General features: G+C 43.9%; 1 protein-coding gene across 2 annotated transcripts in view; it reads right to left on the reverse strand.

Moving 5' to 3' along the window:
• Positions 1-19,793, reverse strand: part of NMNAT1 (nicotinamide nucleotide adenylyltransferase 1) — a 383,145-nt gene that overhangs the window by 216,762 nt on the left and 146,590 nt on the right. The window contains exon 1 of one of the 2 annotated variants that reach the window (XM_069609999.1): positions 828-970. The exons of the other annotated variant lie outside the window; for it this stretch is intronic. The gene's annotated coding sequence lies outside the window, so the exon portion shown is untranslated. Of the gene's footprint in view, positions 1-827; positions 971-19,793 lie in introns of those variants that run through there. 2 annotated transcript variants of the gene reach the window in all.

Here is a 19,793-nt window from a genome sequence, read left to right on the forward strand (position 1 = left end):
TCGAGAACAGGAGGGTGCTATGGGGAAGAGGGGCCAGAGGGGATGGGGCAACTAAGGCAGGAAGAGCTAGGGCAGCCCGGGGTCTTGGCGGAAGGGGGAGGGGGCTCACGGGTAGGCCGGGCTAAGGGAAGACCTTTTGGGGGTGAGAACATTCATAAAGATTAACAAGCCAAGCAGGGGAAAGGGGAAGATGGAATCCGGGGGAAATGGAAGCAAAAAGGGGGAATAAGGAGACCTGTAACGCATCCTTAGAAAAGGAGCCTAAGCGGAAATGGAGAATGAAAAGAAAGTAATACATGGAATTAAAATTGCCCTTAAATAGAGATGGGAAAGAAAATGAAAAGAAAAATTACAAAATAAAGAAATGGCCAAAGGGTAGAGATGAAGGTTGAGGAAGGGACTGGGCGCCTGCGTCGGGTCCCCCAAGGACGCGAAGTGGCGGGGGGGGAGTTGCATTGCTCTCAGCGCAGAATCCTGAGTATAAAACGGAACACCTGTAAGCTAACTCCTGATTTTATGTTGTAATAAAGTTTGCTGTGGCAATTTTTCTCCCATTCATCCAACTGGTCATGCCTCTCATTTGGGTTGTCAGGGGGTTGGGTTCTGTGGGAGGAGGGTAGCCGTGAAGGAGTGAGAGTCTGAATGAGTGCCTGTGGGGGGGCATTGGGAGCAACGATGGCCGTGAATGTGCCCCCCACTGAGGGTGTCGGCGCTAAGATATTATCGGATATGTTTGCCTCACTACGATACATGCGAGTGAGCATTTCAGGTGGTACTGTTGCCGGCACGACTTGCATAGGGAAGCAGAACGTTTGATTGCCACTCACCGGCTTCTGTTCCTGTTCCCACCTGCAGGTGGCTGACCTATCTATCGTGACTGGCTGCAGTCCTTCTCTCTCCACAGACACACGGCGGTGTTCTGTAATATTTGGTATCCATACCGATCCAGTATCCCCTGGTCTTCAGCAGTGTTCGGCTCATCGCTGATTGGCTGCATTAATCATGAGCACCGGCCCCTCTTCCGAGCTGTCACAGACATAAGCAGCAGAGCACCGAGCAAGCTGCCTCCGTTACTGTAATAGATAAAACCTTCTGAACGTGGTCTGTTGCCTTAACTCTGCAAAGGGGTGTACAAGCTTCAGTTCCAATCACGAGCCCCGACCTCATAGAGAAGAGGTCCTTAGTGCCACGCAGGAGTTCACAGCCAACACACGTCGGCTGCTGCTGGGACACAACTACTGCTTTAGACCATTATGTTGCTCTCAACCTTCCTGCTCACCCCCGAACTGGTCTGCAGTGCCTCCTGCTCCCTTCTCTCTCTCGTACTCCTCCTTTTATACAACCGGACCTTCTCAAAGGGTTTCAGGTGTGAGTTCTCGGTTTACCCTGCCTGGCCATAATTATCCCAATCAGTGAGACATACCTGAACTTCAGTCATGTAGTCATCCAGATCCCTCGTCTCTTGCTCCCAGTACTATAATGGTATTTTCTAGGGGGAAGTATGTATTACTCTTTGTGTCTTCTTACTCTTCACAGTACTTTGGGGAATTTCGGTGGAAAAAACAGTGCATGAGTGGGAATATCCTCCGAAGGCTGTGAGAGGGTAGGTCAGTTTTATGAAGGGGAGGATACCAAGTCTCACCCTCAGGCAACCCAAACCTGCTCTGTAAGGACTTTCTACCCAATTGACTCCATCCTAGATTTTACCCCCAAGTCAGATTTTGGCAGTCTCGCCTTTCTCTTGGGTATCTGAGGGGGTGGTCCTAAGAGGGCTAAATGTGAGAATGCCCTCCAATTACTCACAGTATCCACATCCAAACGTTGCAGGCTTCTTTCAGGGATAACCTTATAGGTGAGGGTTCAACCTTCAACCCAGATACCTGATTTAAAGCTGGTCTTGTTAACATCGACTGTGGCCTTGAAACTCTTAGGCAGCCAGAGCCATGACCATACATAGCTTAATCTACATTACATTCAGTCTACTACATGAACAATGTCTGGCTTCAAAGCTCTGCAATCGACCTATCAAAGGTTTCCAGTAGGCACACCCCAGGAGAACAGCAGTGCTGTTGTACTCCCTGAAATTAAGACTAGGCTACCAACAACCAATGGAGCTTTTACAATCAGATATACCCTTGTGGGCAAATACAGTATATCCTGCTCTGATGAGTCATTGGATTAAGACCCACAATGAAAAAGTTGGTAAAAGAGTCGTCAAAAACACAGGAACACTATGCCAGAGTTACATTGAAGACATTTCTGTTTTATAATTAACATTATCATTTAAGCTGTACAAGACGTTTCCTGCATGAAAATAAGGTTAAGATCTGAAATGGTGAAAATAAAATCTGTATTGGTTGTGGTTCTGATTTAAAGAAAAGGTCACCTGTTCTGAAAAATGGGATGGAACAGGTATTCTGGAGAATTATGTGTAAATACAGATTCTAGACCGCAGACGAGTGTTGCAAAAATAGGTTTATGCATGTTGTTTGACATAATAACATGGGATCTCGGCCGCAGGTGCATAAACACATAACAGGGTTAAATGTAATTCAAGCTTCGTTGAAGTACCAGCAGCGGTTTTAGGGACAAAATAGTGTGGCAGAGTGGAGAACAATCGATCATTCTAGAAATATTATTACTGAGTGTAAGCTTTCGAAGTGCAAATGGTATTTCCGCTCAAGAGAACACTCTATTGGTCTGAATGGCACATCTAAGGCCTTCTGTAAGTGAAAGTCGAAAGTCTTCCATTGTTGCTATCTGAGATTTTGGTCAAAAGACAGGAAAGAAGAAGGAAAATTACAAAAATGTGGTGATGGTTACAGGTGATATAAGGGTTATGAATAAAAGGAGTTTGGTTCATGAAATGAAAACGTGTACCGTGGGTGTGATAAGAAAAGGGATTAAATACAGCTGCAGAGAAGGTGGGGATTTTTAGATTTTGGGGTTTTGGTTGCGTTCTTTATTTTGTTCCGGGTGGCTGTCCTTTGAGGGGTTGATTTTCCTTCTTGGCAGTGTAGCTGATGTAGTGGACTTTTAATAGGGCTGGTGAAATAATTGTTAAGGGGTTTTGCTGAGGCCTGAACTACTATGAGATCGGTTCCCAATCCCTGATCCAGATTGCTCTGCTAAAAATATTTCTGGACAGTCAAGTGCACTGCTGGGAGCACACGAGAATCCACATTATTGCACAGATATTTAGAATGAGTGATTGTACTTTTGCGATAACAGCCAGTTAATAAGAAGCAAAGGAGGAAGCTATCCTGGGCCCACTTTGTTTTCAAAGGAGCTGAAAAGCATACAGTTCTATTATGATTGGTAAGTTGCTTTTGCAAGGTATAGTTAGTCTCGTAGGATAATTGCCTGACAATGTCATTTTTACATTAATGTAGCATTTTAGACAGCTTCCTCATACCGTTAGTTGATGAACTTTATTAGAATAAACAATTTAATTGCTGACTACAAGGCATGAAAATGTGCCTCACCATGAGGTTTATCTGACTATAACCGTGGGGGCCTGAAGGCCTTACGGTTGCCAAATGTTTTAAATTTTGCCAATGTTTCTCTCAGTTTAATCTAAAATAAGCCTGTGTCTTTCTTTAACATTATGAGCAAACAATGCTGTGTTATCAATAGTGTTGAATAGTGACAACAAACGTTTACATAACATCGCATGTTACTGGAAAGTGATGCATGTTTTACTATTAATTTCATTGATGAGAAAAGGGAGCTAGGTGACTTTTTTTTATTCCTCCTTTTTGCTGCATGGTAAATATGTGCATTATAGATGTTTGGTTAACACTGGTGTGAATTTTGTTTTATTGAAAATTATAAATACGTCACATTACATGAAACTAGTGAGTGTGTTCTTTTTCATGCCCATGTTGTTATGCGCATGTTGTTGTGTTGTGCAAGACAATCTGACTGAACCTACAAGAAATGCGGTATCAAGTTTGAACGTGAGTAGCTGGGCCCTAATAGAAGATAAGTAAGAAAACAGTAAAGAATCCTCCTACAAGTAGTTGAACATGTACTAAAGGAAGATGCGGGTGAGACTCCTGGACTGACCTTAGATTAGTTCTGATGCATTTTGAAAGAATAGGCGAACTTGGAAGGAATCAGCAACATGCTGTTTTACCCAAACACGCATCTATTTACAGGCTGCCACCTCGGATTTCCCCCTTTTCAAGCAAAGTTAACCCTCCAACAATACATGTTAGGTTGGGCCAGGTTCCCTCTGAACCCTTCCTATCTTTTTCCTTTGGTTCTTTAATTCTAACCTTTCGCCTCTGGTTGATCTCATATAACCTTTCTCTTGCTCCTTGCAGCTTACGTCCAAATCACCTCCAGGTTGGTGGATGACTCCTCTTTAGCTCCCAACCAAAGTGTGTCTCGCCTCTCCCTTACCGAAGCTTGACACAATCCTGTGCCTCAATGCTTTGAAAACTGAAATATATAATTATCGTTCCCAGCTTGTACCTTGCACTTCTCCACCTGCCCTTCCCCTTGCAGTTAACAGATCTGAACGTGACAAGGTTGCTAAGATTTGTTTTTCCCCTCTTCCTCCTTTCCACTTGTGGGGCCTCGAAGTGGCTTTGTTTCACAGAGTACTCCGTTATAAATCTACTATAAATAAATATATGTATTATCCAGGATAACGCCAGCCCAACTCAAAGTAATGAGGAATTTTGCAAGTACCCTTAGATGGTCATGCTCAGAGAAAGACTGTTAACGTGCTGCCTGTATATAATCATAGAAGTCCTTACAGACAAACCAACTCCTAATTTATGAGGAGTCGCCTTTTTAGGTAAAAATTGCAATAGTCCACTGTCATGCATGCTGGACATATTACCTCTGGACCTGGAACAACATCTTCACGCAGAACGAATTATGCTCATAGAACTGCTAGACCGTTCTATTCTAAATGGAGATTGTTTGATGCACTGCCGGGAAAACGACGTCTCCATTATTCACGTTGTTAAATTCACGTGATTCAGGTTAGTCACGTGTGTTATGGCAGTACGTTCATAAGCAGCGTGCATACGTCGCTCGTTGCTTCTAATTGAACCAATTTGGCGTTTGATCTACGTCCTCGCATTCTCTTCAGTTACTTCCTTGGCTTCTTCAGCGTGTTTTCTTCCACATGCAAATTTCTGGAGCTGCTGTCTGGAAGTCACAGGTTGGCTGCACTGTCTGCGTGCTCTTCAGTCGCGTGTATTCTGACACTCAGGTTCCTGATTTCTTCGCATGCTGCTTTCCCGACTACGTGAAGTTGGTTGCGTGTAAATCCCACACGGACGCTGTTTCCAAGCGCAGCTGTCCTGGGCTGCGTGTACTTTGTCCGCGGGTAATACACACGCGGACTCTGGAACTCTTCAGGTACGGCTGCTCTGACTGCGTGCACTTCTGTTTGCGTATCGCACCCGGTCTACTCTACTCTTTACACGCTGCGGTCCTAGTTGCGTGTCCTTGTGAATCCTCACGCTTGCAAGAGCGGCTGTCCCGGCTGCGTGAACTCTGCCGTGTGTAAACCTGCACACAGGCTTTTTCCTCACGCTTGCAAGAGCGGCTGTCCCGGCTGCGTGAACTCTGTTGCGTGTAAACCTGCACGCGGTCTTTTGAACTCTGTTGAAACATGTAATTCCACACGCATACTATTCTTTGCTTTGGAGTGAATCCCTGGCACCTGTGATGAGATAACAGGAGGACTCATTTCATCATATTTCTGTTTCTACGTGGGAAAGGAAGTATTTCTTTTGAAGGTGATTGTGCACAGTACTTTGGTCACTATCCTGTGGTGCACCAACCCGGTATCTAGCGTGAGCCTTGTGCCGTTCGGGATAAGTCTCCCTTACTAACCTCCCCCTCCTTTTCGTTGTTTCAACTCCTAGATTTCTTCAGAGACTTTGGTGGAGACTTCAGTTCTAAGCCCACAGGTCAGTGTTGTTAATTAGTGCTATTGCTGTACTATAGTTAGTTGATTTGGGACAGTTTTTCTCATGATTCTTTATTTATCCTAGGCTGACTTCCTATAAAGCTCCCACGCCCTTTCCAGTGATCCCTCTCTCTGCCTGTTTCATCGGTCAGAGAGTGGTATCATTTGGAAGGTCTAATTTGACTTCAATACTATCAAGTCGTGTCAATAAGGATCCGGAAGTGCCCTACCAATTGTATCCTTTTTGGTTACTGTATCCTTTTCAGAAGATACCTTGGTGATTTATGACACCAACCTTCATTTAATTTGTACCCTTTAAAAAACCCATCAGTCCAACGGAAGTATACTGCCAAACTTTCTGTAGCAAAATCTCCCTTTTGTGCGTTCACAGATGGTAATGCACCGATAACTTGCAAAATCCAAACTATGTAGAATTGGGGGTACATTTGGTTCCCTGTATGTCCAGTGTTACACCGACAGGAGAAATATATTGGTATGGGAGGGCCTGAAAGTAATGATTTGTTTGTCTCATTCTAGATGCTCGTCATCATGGTGGAACTAGCACACCAGGCTGCACAATGATCCATTACTGTCTGGCACACACTGCATGCCACCTCAGCCGCTGCCTGCCACAGCAAGACCGATTCAGACTGTAGTGTGAAAAGGCTGCAAGTGTCTCTTTAGGACCACACGTGTTCCTCTTGTGATTAAATGAACTATCAAGACTGTGAGGATCCCCCTCAGAACTACCAGAAAAAGCCTCTATGGGTTATGAAAACAGTTACTGTATTCTCAGTCTGTGGTTGCCTCCTAAAACGGAGTGCCAACACAAAACTGTGAGTGTGCCTTCAAGTGAGTAATCTATCAGTATTCTGAACATGCCATGTGCAAGGAGTCATAAACGAGAGCAGGGCACAAGGAGGTCATGTTTTAACAAGTAGAGATCTATTGAAAGAAAATTAGTTTGAAAAATACCTCTGCTAAGGAGGGGGTTCTCTACCTATTAACTAAAAACTAAGAATCTGTCTTTGGTCAGGAAGTCGATAACTAAAAATGTCCTTTCGTCCAAAACATCCAAAACGCCTTTATGCTTTGTTTGTCTGCATTCAAATATTCTTATTATTACTGGTTTTTGTCTTTATACTTTGCCATGTATGCATTGAATAACTCTCTTCCCCCCCCCCCTCCCAGTGGCATCTAGATTTGTTTGGGTTTGTTTTTGTACTTAGTCTTGAATGCCTTTTAAATTGGCTTCAAATATTTTTTACACCAGCCATCTCATACTGGTGGCGTACTTGTCAGAGTGCTGCAGGCAGCCAACTACTTTGGGCAGACTCCCTCACCCACTTTCCGCTTCGGAGTGTACGGGCACACTCCCAGCATCCTACGTGGCTCCTCCGCAGTCACACGTCAGCTGCATCGCTTGGTCCGACTGGAGAACTCTGCTTCTGGGAACGGTTCCGAGTCTCCACAGCTCCACTCGTTCTCTTGCAGCTTCTCTATCCTTGTTCCAACGGCTTTGCAGCGTTCCGTGTTCTTGAGCCTCATCCTGAGGTTTGACAACCTCTCCTGCAGTGGTTATGGGAGTTGGAGTCCATGGATATCATGGTTCTATTAGCTCTTAGATGGGTTTTCTCAGAGGTTTCCCCTGAAGACATATTAGAAACGCCACGTGCAGGGGAACGAAACAGAAACGGAGTGTTTGCAGAGTGTGAAACTGCAAACCAAAAGGAGTTTTTCCTGTCTGTTTTCCTGTTTTGCCGTGACTCGAGTCTGTCTGCTGTGTCTACTGTTATCAAGACTGCATTTAACCTTCACTCTGTAGCGGCGCGTCTGCGGAGTGTTCGCGGGTGTGTGAAGCAATCACTTTGCACAACCCGCAAACCTACAAGTAACAAGAAGCAATTGGCATGCAAATGGGTAGAAGACACGGAATCAATGCATGCCCAAAGAACAAGGAGTAAGGAACGCGCAGGCGCATTACCCAAAATTATGTTAACAGTGAAAGGTGCGGTAGGCAGTGTGGCCAGTTTGGGTGGACGAGGAAAATCAACCAAGAGCCGGAATATGCATGACTCTCTTCTAGTGAGCACTTACTCGAGCCGCTTGCAAAGTTCTTCGGCTCTCACCCGCGGATCGTCCGACGTCACCTCACCCCAGCCCCCGCATCCACCACTGTTAGATACACTGACCTCATTCGAATTCTCCGAAGCCGCCCAGGAAGTGTTGGGTTAAGAAACATCAGCGAGGAAGCCCGCCACTCCTGTTTACCCTGCCTGGGACAGACGCGGCATCGATCGATGTGAGACGGAGCGAGTTGAGGTCGAGCCGCCTTTCTATTCTATAAAAAGTCTGAATACAGACTTGCCCTGCAGTACTTTGGCGGCTCACTGCGCTAACACAGACAATTTACCCAACATTTTTGAAGCACACCGCTCTGAAAATGTAAACATTAATGTTAGTGAAATTAACAGCTGTTGCAAAAGCGAGGTGGAGACAACTACAATATGTGCGAAAAATCAAGAATTGTTACCCTTTAAACCTCTCGATCTTATCACACCTGCTTCTTCAGCGACAGTGAAAAACGAAGAAGTTTTACACCTTAGCAGCCCGAATCCGGGTACCTCCCTTGCTCCTAACATTAACACGATAGACACCGATCTCCTTTTAGGGGAAAAGGGTGTCTGTTACCCAAAGAAAATTAAATTATTCTACCTCCGATTTGGAGACTCTTAAATGGCACTTTAAACCACGCGATAAGAAGGACTCTCAGTGCGAAAGAGTTTGCAAACCTGCTGGGACTAACGACAAAGCAAGAGGCGTGAAAGGTATTTCCGACTGGTTCTAAAGAAATAACAGACGAGGACCTTACTGTGCGATAATGTGAACATTAACGTGGAACCACTGATACCTCCACCTGTCACTGCAGTTAAAGGAAACGCCCTGATAAGGAACTATAATAAGCTCAATCCAAGTTCCATTATTCCAACAACAGTCCCAGACGGCTTTCGCCAAAACCTTGTCTGAGCAGGAGCTGGTTACTCCACAAACGCCTCTCAAAGATGTCTCAGAATTAATCTGTAGATCGCAAGAGTTGATGGAGACCTCGAGGTAGACCACCAATGACCCCCAAAGCATTCAATGAGAACGGGTACCCTCGATCTCACTGTATGATGGAGTGGCCGCACATTCTAGTAACACTAAGGATGTTCAGCCGAGTGATTGCTTAAACACCAAAATGGGACAAACCTCATCAGAGAAAATCAGCACCAAAAGTGCTGTCAGGTTAGGAATTGAAAAAAGATTGGGTATTTCAGATTCTCCCAAAAAAGTCTTGGAAAAAGTGTTGCACCTACACAATGTTCATCAATCCAAAATGGCCCCAAAGAAACGGTATCTACCACAAATGCGGTGGAGGGGATGGTGGATACATAGTGTAACAACAAAAACTTACATCAAAACAAACCACCAAGTAGTTAAGTTGATTTAACCGACTCAACTGACTCTTGTTCTTCTGAGTCATCGTTCAAAGCACGTAATAGGAGAAACAGTCACTTCCATAAAAACAAGTAATCCAAGCTCATTACTCCTGGACCCTGCATTGCCTCTCAAGAATGGGGGAAAAGCTTGCAAATCTCTGTGATTTCAGCAGTCAATATAACTCTTGCGCCTTACTTAAAACTTTACGAATCCTTATTTGACAACTATAAGGATCAATCCACATTAATTGCGCTTATGAATTCAAAACTGATTGCAATTGAGAATTTCATGGAGCATGTAAAGGAAAAAAAGAGAGAGCGAGAACGAGAAATGGACAATGTAGTTTTGAAAACCTTAATTCAAATGTTGCAGGATGCCAAAGAAGATAAAAGAATATTCCTAGAAGGAGTATGTGAAGTTGTAACACTATCCAAGCACGACTTGTCTGAGGGCAATAACCAAATACCACCGTTGACGGTGGAACGAGAGCTCGGCTGTATATCGAGACCTGTAATAACAGAGAATGAAGAGCCGATGAGTCGTGAGATTTCTGTCGAGGTAACAGTAGGTCTAACCCCCACTGCTCCCTGCAATGCTGAGACCCCCCCTACTCTGTATCACAAATCTAGCGCCTTCACCCACGCAATCTGTAATGACTGTCACTGCAATGGTTCATAACAAAGTTTGTTCGAACTTGGTAGACAATTCACAGACTATTACAGAAGGTAAAAATTTGGAGCCTTTGAAAAATCAGATCAGCTCTAATCCCCTTTCTATTTTTAAACAGAGTGCAGAGACCAACGTCAGAGGGCCCAACAAAGGAAAAGTTACTCGGATGCAACAAAAAACTAAAAACATAATAAAATGGGCAAAGACGAAAACATATGGCTCAACAAAGTTTTTAAGGATATTGAAAGCAGCTGGTGAAAAGGTCAAAATAGATGACGCAGCTTCTACCGGCGTATCAACAGTGACCGACACACGTGGTCCTGCTTGCAAATTGAATCCGAATAGAGTAAAACGTTCTCACACCGGAGCCCCAGGCCAAGCCGATCCTGACTTAAGTGTCACTGACCTGTTGGAGCTCTCAACTGATGACGACGAAGCTGACACCGGAATGGACCAATCTAGAATTGTTCTAATAAGTCCACCAAAAAGGAACGAGTCCACTGAGAAGAAGTTAGAAAGTGCTAGGTCAAGATCTCCAAGATTTCGCACTATAAGCGAAAAAAAGGCAACTGACCACAAAAACCGCCCTGATAGTGGAATATCCCAATTCCCCAACATTTGTGAGGCACCCAATTCCCCAACATTTGTGAGGCAATCAGCTGTGATGAACACAAATACAGTGAAATTTAATACGACCAATAACTCACAACATATTGAGCAACCACCTTTCTAGCTGAACCCTATTAAAAAAAATCAAAGAAAGAATTGGTTCCGGGTCTTCAAAAAGACACAACGAAGATACGAACCTCATTTTTCCTTGAAAGAATACAAAAATGCGAGGATTGACTGAGCTTAAATCGTACAAACTTGATGATTTTAATGCATCAAATTCCAAAATTGAAAGTAATAACATCAAAGGACATAAAGATTGTCGCTTTCCCCGATGAAAATTTGAACGATAAAGTTATAATTACCATCAGGGGAGTTGCTAGGTCTAGAAAAGACCCCGGGCTAAGCTGATGTCGGAACTGTTGGGACTGGGGGCTAGCTAGCCTTTTGGCTGTAGCTCCTGAGATTCTATCCGGGTCTACAACCAAAAGATCAGGGGCTATAGCCTCCTTCGCCCCCCCCCTAGCAACGCCCATGCTTACCATGATGTCAGCCATTGCGTGCACCCTTATCCTTTAAGCCAGAGAAGAGCTAAGAGCATTAGGATTTGAAGCCAAAGACAACATCCAGGAAGAAGATGGGTGTGTGGATTGAATTGCAATCACTCCATTGAAAAAAGGGGTAAAAACAAACCCTAATAGATTAATCTAACCAAAAGCTCTCCCCCCAAGCATTTTAGGAGCCGACAACAAAGGTGGAGTTGACCAGATACTTCAGGTTAGCAAAGGGAACCAAGAATGACAAAGAATAAAAATAACCATACAGTGCAACAAACCCAAGACTGAGCAACTCGATTCAAATGGAAGTGCCACCAAAACTAAAAATGTGACTGAAAGTAAGCAGTACTGGGATCGGCTTGCCAGAGCCTTGGTGCCAAATTCACAGAATTAGAGCCAGAGGATCGGCCTGTACGACAGTTGGAAAGCCGGCTGTTGGAACAGTCGAGGATTCATACATTTATTGTTATGCTATGTTATGTTATTTTGCATTTATATAGCGCCCTTTGTACCATTGGTATGATCTCAAGGCGCTGGTAGGTTGAACGCGCTTGGGAACCGTAGTTCAAGTCAGTAGAGAGAGAGCGAGAGTCAAAAGGTGTGTGTGTACACTGGATATGTGTGCAGCAGGTGTGGCACTCGTATGGTAGCTGCTTCTTAGTGGTAGGTGTGGTGGTTGGGAGATCAGGAGTATGTGTTCGTTGTGGTAGGGTGATACCAGGCTGATTGTGGCTGTGTTAGGCCTGAGGAGAACGCCTAGGCTGGCGGGTGTGCAACCAGCTCTGCTTAGTTAGGATGATGGGGAGTCTGTGGCAGGTGTTGGTATGAGAACAGCTATACTGAATGTGTCATAGTATCGCTGTGTTCTAGTTGAGTGGTGGTGTATAGTAAGTAAGCGTGGCAAGGTGATATGGTGGTTTTCAGTAGGTGCTTGGGATCGAGCGTCTTCATGCTCCATGCGTTCCATGCACTCCAACCGTTCCATGCACTCCAACCGTTCCATGCACTCCAACCGTTCCATGCACTCCAACCGTTCCATGCACTCCAACCATTCTTGCACAATGTCCATTCCAAGCCCTCAATCTGTTCCAGGCATTCCAACTGTCCCATGTACTCCCTCAGTTCTATGCACACCGTCTGTTCAATCAGTTCCATGCATTTCTTCTGATCCATGCACTTCCTCCGATCCATGCATTCCATCCGTTCCAACTACTTCATCTGTTCCACCCACTTCTTCCGTTCCACCCATTTATTCAATGAGATGCTCCCTATGCTTTTGGAATCTGATCTAATATGTCTTCAAGAGACATGGTTAAGGGACGTCCCCATTCTCAATGGTTATACTACCTTTCTGAACCCAGCAAGACGAGGTCTAAAAGGTAGACCATCCTCAGGTTCATTAACGCTGGATAAAAATAACCTAAATTTGAGAGTGGTGGAAACCCTAAACCTGAATCCACTTGCACAAATGATTCAAATTAAAAGGAAAACAAAATGCAATACATCATATGAGGAAGATCTCTTTGTGTAAATCTTTATTGGATTCCTGGTGCGAACAAAGACAGCATCTACATCGACTCTGTAATTAATCTGCTAGATTCCAACCTGTTAGAGCAACCATATCTTAAAATACTGATTGGCAGAGACTTGAACGTAAACTGTATAAAAGAAAGATCTGCGAAACGTAACAGATCTAACTCTAACTGCAATAAAATTAAATTGCAGAGGAGCAGAGTGGATGGAAGAGATGATTTTAAGAGACTTGGATTTGCTGAAGGGAAACACTATTGAAGATGTACCACCAGCCTATATTTGGTCAAACGGAAGCTGTCAAGCTACACTTGGCTATGCTTAGTTTCTGGCAATTTATTGCCTGAAATAATAAAAAAGGAGGTGCTAAAGACTCACAAGAGTGATCATGACCCCTTGATTATGACACTTGAAAGACCTCAAATTAACTTACAAAATTGTAGCATTGAGGTAGAAGGGGACCTCAATTGTATACAAATAAAACCAACTGAAGTCCTAATGATAACAAAAGACTTAATAGAATTATTTTTAAAAAAGCAGGATTTGGTGTAATACAACCAAACACTAATGGCATTCAAGGAAATAAAAAAAGGTCAATGGAAGCCAAAATGTAAACATCTACACATATTTAACAAAGATATAGTAAATCAAAAAGAATTATTAGGGAAAAACCTCAGAAAAATGAAGATCATGAACTCGGAAGACAAAAAAGATATGATAAGATAACAAAAACAAAAATATAGAAATTGGACAAGAATTTATAGAATTAATTTGGACCTGAAAGACTCTGAAAGAATGCTTGACGCTCTAGCTGACTCTAATGGGAGGAGCTTTTGGCAATTAATAAAAGATAACGGCAACTCAACATCCTCATGTCTTCTCAATCCTATACAGGAGGAAAAATGGGTGATACATTTTAACACACTATTCAATAAGTCGAAAGTACCTCTGAATGATGTAAGTAAACGTACCCTAGGCTAAAGTCCATGGGGGATAACCCGCAAAACAGAAGAGATCCTTTATTTAATAAAGAAAAGCAGCAAATCCCGAGCTCCAGGCCCCGACGGGATTTCCAACGCGCTAATGAAGAAAGCTCCAGAAAAATGGACAGACTTATGAAAAAATGTATTTAATAGAATATTCGCAAGCCGCAAAATACCAAAATCATTGAAGGTAGCCATCATGATCCCAATTTTCAAACAAGGGGATAGATATGCACCAGAAAACTATAGACCAATTGCCCTACTAGACGTGGTGGGGAAAACCTTTGCGATGGTCATACTAGACAGACTGAAGGCATGGATCAAAACATCCAACTCTGTTGACAAAAGACAAACATGAGTTGCCAACAAAGTTGGCTGTAATTTAAATCTGCTGCTCCTAAATCTGCCAAAACAACGCTCTGAACATAAAAAAGAGAAAATCTATACAGCTAGTATAGATTTGAGCCAGGCTTTTGACAGCATAGACTGTGACTTTCTCGATATCATCTGAGAATTGTATTCTAACACCAACATGCAAGTGAAGCTTGATCATCTGGGAAATCTATCAAGAGTGATCAAAACCTCTAAAGGGTTAAAGCAGGGTTGCCCTCTAGCAGCAACCCTTTTTAACTTTTTCATTGAGGACATAAAAGAGGTTTTGTCCGACCGCACTACCTCCCCCCCGAAGATCAACTGAGAGGCCGTGGGATGGTTGTTATACACGGACGACCTGGTCTTGTTAGATCAGACCAAGGTAGGGCTGCAGAGGAAACTAATCATCCTACAAAAATATGTTGATAAAAACGTTCTAAAGATCAACGCTTCTAAGTCTAAAATCATGGTATATGGAGAAAAACTAAATAAAATAAAAGACTCCTGGATGTTAGATAAAGGGAGGCCCTACCCGGTTCGCGACCCGAAATACCTAGGTGTCATCATAAACATTTTCAAAAGCGAAAGACCGTGGATTGAGAATGTGAGAAAGAAACTACATCAATTGATGGCAAAAGGCATAGCCCAGAAGAAACGATTTGGTAAATTCTCATTAATCCCGATTCTAAAGTATTCCAAAAAAAAGGTAACTCCTGTTATCATCTACGGAGCCGAATCAAATAAAGGACTAAGAGAAGAATTTTGGGATCATTGTGAATGCTATTTCTGGAAAAGAATTCTAAATTTACCCAAATCCTTACCTGTTCAAATAATCCGCCACGAGTTAGGATTGAATTCACTCTATTCCAAGATTATGTGGAATAAAATCTCATTATTCAGGAAAATGATCTTAGAAGACTGCCCATCACAATTCAAAATACTCAAAAAAAAAAAAAGAAAAACTAGAAGACGAATGGACCGTCAAGAACTGGAAAACAGAGTGTGTCACTTATCTCTCTTACCTTGGCACATCAAAAGAAGCCCTGTGTAAAAATCCTATGCTTGTAAAGAAAACAATATGGGCTGACGAATGGCGAAAAATGGACAAAAAGAGAGCAAAGTCTAAAATTCACACATTATCCAAAACCAATACTGGGTTATTGAACGTGACAAAAAGATATCTGAACAAATTCCCTAACAATCTTGGACGGAATATATTAATAAGGCTTAGACTGAACATATTACACAACAACAGTACTTTAAAAAGATACAACAAAGTAGCAGTAGATGAATGCCGGTTGTGTGGTCAGAAAGAAGAATCGCTAAAGCATTTGGTTTTATTCTGCCGAAACCTAAAGGAACTACGCTTGATTCACCTTCTCCCTGCGCTTGGACACATTGTGGGTTTGGATGGCGAGGAATGGTGGGAAAGAATATACCAAGCGGATAATCAAAGAATTAATTATGCCACAGTGAACTTCTTGAAAGCAACATTGAATAAAATAAAAAGACAATTCAGAGAAAGTCCTGCCGAGAGTCGGATAAAATGAGAGAAACTTAAAAACAGACAATCGATACTCGAAGTGAAGTTTTGGTCTGCATTAAAATCTGGACCCACTTGCGAGGGAAACAGTTTATGACTGGTCATTTTAAAGCTAGCTAAAAGTTTGTAATAAACTAAATGCTAATAAAAAATATATATGTATTAGAAACAAAAGGTTGTGTTTGAGGGGAGAGTGTCTGATTCAAACGTGGGGGCCTGACCAGAACAGTGTAAGGAAAATGTTTCTTTATTTCCCCTACAATGGGGAATCGTTAGTTGACAATAGGCCATTACGGTCTTGGCAGAAGGAAGGTTTTCCTCAAGAGAAGGGGGAAAATACTGTGCACCATCCAATTAAGTCATGACATCTCCCCGGTGGTTGTCTTCGCCCATGTAATCCTCCCTCATATTACCGCCCCCCAGGGTCAGGATCAGGTAGCGGTAGCCTTCCCCTGGCCACATAGGAGGGGGTTCCAACCGGGGAATCCGTAATAACTCCATTGGATTCATCACACATGCCAAAGTGCTACTACCATGGATACAATTATCCTCTCAGGCTTGCGACTGCCACAACTTTGGTTGTATCGTAGGATAGAGTGCCCCCTCAGCAATGTAAGTGGCCCCTTTTTAGCAAGGCAAGAAGCAGGGCTTCCATAGATTATACATCTTGAATTACACCACAGGCCAGCGCTGCCTGGTGGGTGAAGTTCAGAGTGCCAACATAAGCCGATACAGTGGTTTTTGAGTCGTGTTTCGACCTAACTCTTTGTAGCGTAAGCATGGTGGGGACACCTAGGCGCAATGAAGGTTTGCAATATAACTTTATTGGTGTGCTGTCACCAACTCAAGCGAGCTGTAGAGGAGTCACCTTGAAGCAGCCTTGTACTGTTTACAGATTCATAAAAATGCAATTTGATAGATATTTATACTGTGCCAAATTACGACCATAGCGTCTCACAGCACAGATGCTTGTGTGAAAAGTGATGTATCGTGCCCCCACATGGGGTAGCTAGAATGTGCTGCACTCATTATAATACAGCCATTGGAAAGTAATTAAAATAAAATAACAGATAAAAAAAATAGGCAAAACGCACATGGTAATAGAGCATTACTAGATTTTTCACATCTATATTGCCTGCTGCTCCAAATCTGCCACTTCATGATGCTGTAAATAAAGGTTGCTTTATCCAATTAAATAATACTCTAAGGGGCTCGTTACTGGGTTGCCGGTATCCTGCCGGTAATTCCAGCTTGATATCGGCAACCCTGCCTTACCGTCTCCGCAGCCCGATATCCCAGTATGACCAGGATATTACAGGCGGCGGAGTGACAAAGTTCCCATTCCCAGGACTCCATGGGATGGGATTTACTGAAACACTGGTGTATGGGAGGATTGGTCCAAGAGACCACCCACCCCTGCATCCTCTTCCCCGATGAGGTCCATGGCTCGTCAGGGGTCCCCCCTGCCACCAGGGCCCAGGTGGTGGATGGGCCACTGGCTGAAGACATTGACCAAACCTGCTGAATTTAGCTAGGCCCTGGAAACCATTTTGTCTAATAAAGATGGTTTGAGCCCTGTGCACCGCAACGCGGCCCCCACCCTTGGAGAGTTTCAATTATCCCTGTGGCCACATCTCTCTGGCAGATCCGCTGAGAGCCCGTTCCCACGAACAGACGGACATGAGCTAGTGTTCGATACCAACACTAACATTTCACCTTCCGCAGTGTATCGCTGTTTCCAGCATGACCCAGCCAGCAGGGCCTGGGTGGAAAAGAACTGTAAAATGGTCCCCTGACAAAAGCAGAGCCCCCAAATACTAATGAGCAAACCACCTGTGATGAAAGTGTTCTCTCCACAACCTCTCTGACTAAAAAACCTGTAAAATGTATAAAAATGGCAGAATGTGTGCTCATATGACATTAGGGATGAAGCACCCACATCCCTGTAGCTATGCGCAAATAGTAAAAGCGTCCCGGGGGTTTTTCATGTTATGTGTTTCATTGAGAAGACTGCACCCCACGGTCCCGCGCCATAACTGAACTAATGCTGCTAGAGTGCAAAGGAAGACAAATGCAACCATATTGAGAGCTCATGTAAGGGGTGCATGAAAAGGCACCATATGTAGGTCCAAGCTCCTCATGTGCCACTGCCGCCAGTCTCATTGGCGGGTTGTTCCTGCGTGCTCCACCAACCTTATTACTACCTCACTCACTGCGCATGTATAGGCATATAACAAAATGTCATAGTTGTGAAAAACGTAGTGTATAAGTAATATGTTCGTATTGGCCATATGGATGGCACTAGCAATGCAAAAAACGTGAGCTTTGAAAAGACTCAATGAGTAGTGTATATTATATGAATGTTTATGTCTCTTCCGCCTAAAATCTGCAACACACGAGGAAAATACCTTTGTGAGCACACGCAAGGCCATTCCCTCTTTTCCCCAGTGAAGCCTGCCAGACGAAAAAGCAGAGGCCTGTGCTGCCCTGCCCCACCTCCCCCAATTCGGCTGGAGCCGCTTCAAGCATTCACATTCCCCCCGCAGCACCCAAGGCCACGGCCTGCCACCTGAATTATTTACAACCCAGCAGTAAACCCCGGCCTTAAAACACAGATCCAAAGGCGCCCTTTCTTAGACTCCACGACCCACCGGCTCACCTTAGGTTAATGGCCCCTGTAAAATTAGGACACCCAATATTATGGCAACATTACAGGAACACATCCATAATGACTTCTAACAAGACATGATAACACGGACCGCCTGTTCCATGCCCCGAGACCCAACCCCACGACCAATGATACCCGGTCAACAGGACGATGGTAACCATGTATTGATGAATCACCAACAGACCCCACTCTAGGTGCATTCCTCCTGTGTTGCATTAACCTGTAGCATAACCTATTGGAAGATTTACCAGAGAAGATAATATTGCAATGTTGAATGACTGCAGTGTGCGTGGCCCTAGGGCAGAAAGTCAGGAAAGACATTCATCTCTGACACTGGTCACGGTTTGCACAACACCACCGCCCGGATGAGCCCAGCTGACCTGCCAGGCCCAGCCCAACCCACGAGGGTAACCAGTGACGTCCTCCAGCCACGGCAAACCACATCGCAGCAGCACCTATAGCTAGTCGACGCCACCCAATCCCCACTTGTGCCCCCTATAGCATGTAGGTTGTTATGACGTTTTTTGTAAATATATACGCCTGTCTTTGCTATTGTCAGACAGAGCGCTCTCGGAGTTTGCAGAGTTCTTTGCATGCCCTATTCTGATTGATAAACTCCCATTTACACTCACCCGCACTTTGTCCTGGCCTTATTCCCATCCTGGGAGAGTCCATTATTGTCTCTCATTGTGGGGAGGATCGTGCTACCTGGGGACGCTCGCCTTCACTAGCACTGTTAGTAATGGTGCCAGTGATTTAAACATGTGTTTGCCGATAGGGGCCTGAACTCCCAGAGGTCCCTGGCCGCCACCAGCAAACCTGAAATGTACCAGTCTGGTAAAAATGCCAGAGCCGGAATTACCAGCATTTGTTTACTGAACCGGCACACTTGTAATGAGGCCCTTTGTATTTAAATTGATAGAATGTAAAGCTGTGTCATTTGTCTACAATTAAAAGCTGTAAATAAAAGGTTATTGGAGTAGCTTTGTTAGCATTACCACTATCAATAACTATACAGAACTCACACCTGAAGCCTACATGAACTCTCAGACACAGCACTTGTCAAACACTGTTATTGCATCTCTACCCATAGACACACATCAAAAATTGAATCCTTTGAGAAAACCTGCCTTTGACGCCAGGAAAGATACTACAAAAAACCTTTAAAACGCCTCCTACCCCTCTCCCTGTCACTCCCTCACTCCTTCTCACCTGGACTCCCACTCTTACTACCTCTGGCAGTGCCCAATGGCTGCATTGTGTTTCATTCTGTTCTGCTAAATCTCGAATTTAGCTGTGCCCAGTGGCTGCACTGTGTTTCATCCTGGTCTGCAAAATTTCGAACTTAGCTCTGCCCAGTGGCTGCATTGTGTTTCATCCTGTTCTGCTAAATTTTGAACTTAGCTGTGCCCAGTGGCAGCATTGTGTTTCATCCTGCTCTGCTAAA

Source organism: Ambystoma mexicanum, chromosome 8, assembly GCF_040938575.1.
Source record: "Ambystoma mexicanum isolate Mex_15411 chromosome 8, UKY_AmexF1_1, whole genome shotgun sequence".
Taxonomy (NCBI): domain Eukaryota; kingdom Metazoa; phylum Chordata; class Amphibia; order Caudata; family Ambystomatidae; genus Ambystoma; species Ambystoma mexicanum.